This window comes from Colobus angolensis, unplaced genomic scaffold, assembly GCF_000951035.1.
Source record: "Colobus angolensis palliatus isolate OR3802 unplaced genomic scaffold, Cang.pa_1.0 Scaffold64, whole genome shotgun sequence".
In the NCBI taxonomy this organism is placed as follows: domain Eukaryota; kingdom Metazoa; phylum Chordata; class Mammalia; order Primates; family Cercopithecidae; genus Colobus; species Colobus angolensis.
In genome coordinates this window covers 417,076-419,938 of record NW_012120043.1, presented here as the reverse complement: position 1 = coordinate 419,938, position 2,863 = coordinate 417,076, and positions in this window count along the sequence as shown.

Sequence of the window (2,863 nt, the reverse complement as noted above, 5' to 3'; positions counted from 1 at the left end):
TCCTGCCTAAGCCTCCTGAGTAACTGGGATTACAGGTGCCCGTCACCACACCCGGCTAATTTTTTTATTTTTAGTAGAGACGCAGTTTCACCGTGTTGCCCAGGCTGGTCTTCAACTCCTGAGCTCAAGCAATCCTCCCACCTCAGCCTCCCAAGGTGCTGGGATTACAGGGGTGGGCCACTGTGCCCAGCCTAATTCTATTTGTGTAGAGACAGGGTCTCACTCTGTTGCTCAGGCTGGTCTTCAACTCCTGGTCTCAGGCATGAGCCACTTCACCTTGCTTAGTTTGATACAAAATCCCTACGTTCCTTCCCATTCCCACTGTGTTTCCAGCACCTGCCTGGGCCCAGCACACAGTAGACACTCGCCAACTGTTCATGCATTTGGGAATCTACTGAACACTTACTGTGCGCTGGGCATTGGCCTCACATACGGGGAGACGCCATTAATAACCCACAGATGGCTGGTTGCGGTGGCTCACACCTGTAATCCCAGCGCTTTGGGAGGCCAAGGTGGGCGGGTCACCTGAGGTAAGGAGTTCGAGATCAGCCTGGCCAACACGGCAAAACCCTGTCTCTACTAAAAATACAAAATTAGCTGGGCATGGTGGCGCATGCCTGTAATCCCAGCTACTCAGGAGGCTGAGGCAGGAGAATCGCTTGAACCCGGGAGGCTGAGATCATGCCACTGCACTCCAGCCTGGGCTCCATCTCAAAAAAAAAAAAAAAAAAAAGCAGGGGCAGGAGAGGGGACTTGGGGAAGGACACTACCAGCAGAGGGAATGGCCTTGCAAGGCCCCGAGGTGGGAAACTGCTCAACCCATCCAAGGAGGCCAGTGAGGCTGGGGAGGGGTCAGCGAGAGGCAGGTGACTCAGGGGGGCAGGCAGCAGAGCACAGGGAGGGCTGAGGAGGTGCAAGGGGTCCTCACGTCTGCCCCGAGCCAACGGAAAACCCTCAGGTTCTGCTGCCTGCTCAGAGAGGTTAAGCCATTTGCCCAGGGACACACAGCCAGTTCGTGGTTTGGTGTCGTTTTGAACCAGGCCTGTTGCTCCTTCTACACTTCTGCAGCGCGAAGGCTGGTGCAGGGGCTGGGTCTGGGAGGCCTGGTGTTGAATCTGCAAGCCTTGCCCCTCCCCGGCCTGGGGTTTTCCTGGATTCCCAGGGACGGGGCCCGTGCGCTCTCTGGTGGTCAGAGCAGGAATGACTGGATTCGCGCTGCTGAAAAGATGGACAGGAAGGTGGCTCAAGCCCCTGTCCCCAACCTCGGACATTCAAAACGCTAAATGTAGGATGGGCTTAGTGACTCACGCCTGTAATGCCAGCACTTTGGGAGGCTGAGGCAGGCGGATCACCTGAGGTCAGGAGTTTGAGGTCAGCCTGGCCAACATGGCCAAATCCCATCTTTACTAAAAACACAAAAATTAGCCGGGCGTGGTGGTGCCCGGCCTGTAATCCCAGCTACTTGGGAAGCTTAGGCAGGAGAATCACTTGAACCTGGGAGGCGGAAGTTGCAGTGAGCCGAGATCGTGCCATTGCACTCCAGCCTGGGCGACAGACCCAGACTCCATCTCTAAAAAACAAACAAACAACAACAAAACAAACAAACAAACAAAAAATCCTTCAATGCACGGGCTCCAACTCTTAATTCCTCAACAGTCTGGCTCCAATGCCTCATTTTGCAGGAAGTCCAACTCCAATCAAATCCTGTTCATCCCTCAAAGCCCTGGTTCCAATGTCCTTTCCCCTCGGAAGCCCCTTCTCTCTCCCGAGGCAGAGCTGGGGTCACCCCTGAGTCCCATACTCCGGTCCAATCTCATGGGGCTGGGGGTCTCTGCGTGCGTTCAGCATAGGGTCTGGTATGCAGTAGGTGCTCAATGAGTGTTGAGTGAATAAAGAAATACATGCATGAGGCCGGGTGCGGTGGCTCACGCCCGTAATCCCAGCACTTTGGGAGGCCGAGATGGGCGGATCACGAAGTCAGGAGTTCGAGACCAGCCTGGCTAAATATAATGAAACCCCGTTTCTACAAAAGTTAGCCGGTGTGATGGCGCGCACCTTTAGTCCCAGCTACTCGGGAGGGTGAGGCGGGAGAATCGCTTGAACCCAGGAGGTGGAGGTTGCAGTGAGCCGAGACTGTGCCATTGCACTCCAGCCTGGGTGACAGAGTGAGACTCTGTCTCAAAAAAAAAGAAAAGAAATTACATGCATGATTGGGCCAGAACTAACCTCAGAAATGATCCTGGCCTGCGCTGGGTGTTGATACCGTGTCTATTGATTAAATTTGGAAGGGGGGGTTAGGTTTCCTGCCGTCTCCGCACCCGGGAGGCTCCTGGGCTGTCAGCCTGCGGAGCATCTTGCAAACAAGGCGACAAGCCACAGACCTCAGCCTCTGTCTGACCCCAGGGTCCCAGCGAGACCCTGGCAGCGCCCTGAGCCCCCGTCTGCCTGTATTTCGCAGCGCTGAGGGAATGCCTGCTGTGGGTCCAAAAATCCCTTCTCTGCGCAGCTGACCTGACAGTGCCACAGGGCAGGAGGACAGCAGAGGAGACCTTGTAAGCTGACATTTGAGCAAAGACCTGGAAGAAAGCCACGTGGGGGTTTGGGGGAGCGCTGCACCGGGAGGGGGCGGGGGAGAGGGCGCCTGGCGAGCCCCAGGAAGAGTGGGGACAGTCGGCTGGAGTACCATGAGGGGAGAAGGCCATGAGGTAGGGAAGCACTGAGGGACACGAGGACCCTGGCAGCTTCGGGAGACGAGGAGGGCCTCGGCCCCACCTCGCGCAGGCCCAGCTCCTCGTCTCTTCCGCCGCCTGGGCTTGGCCCCGCCCCCGTCGGAAGCCACACCCCCGTTGGAACCCCGCCCCCG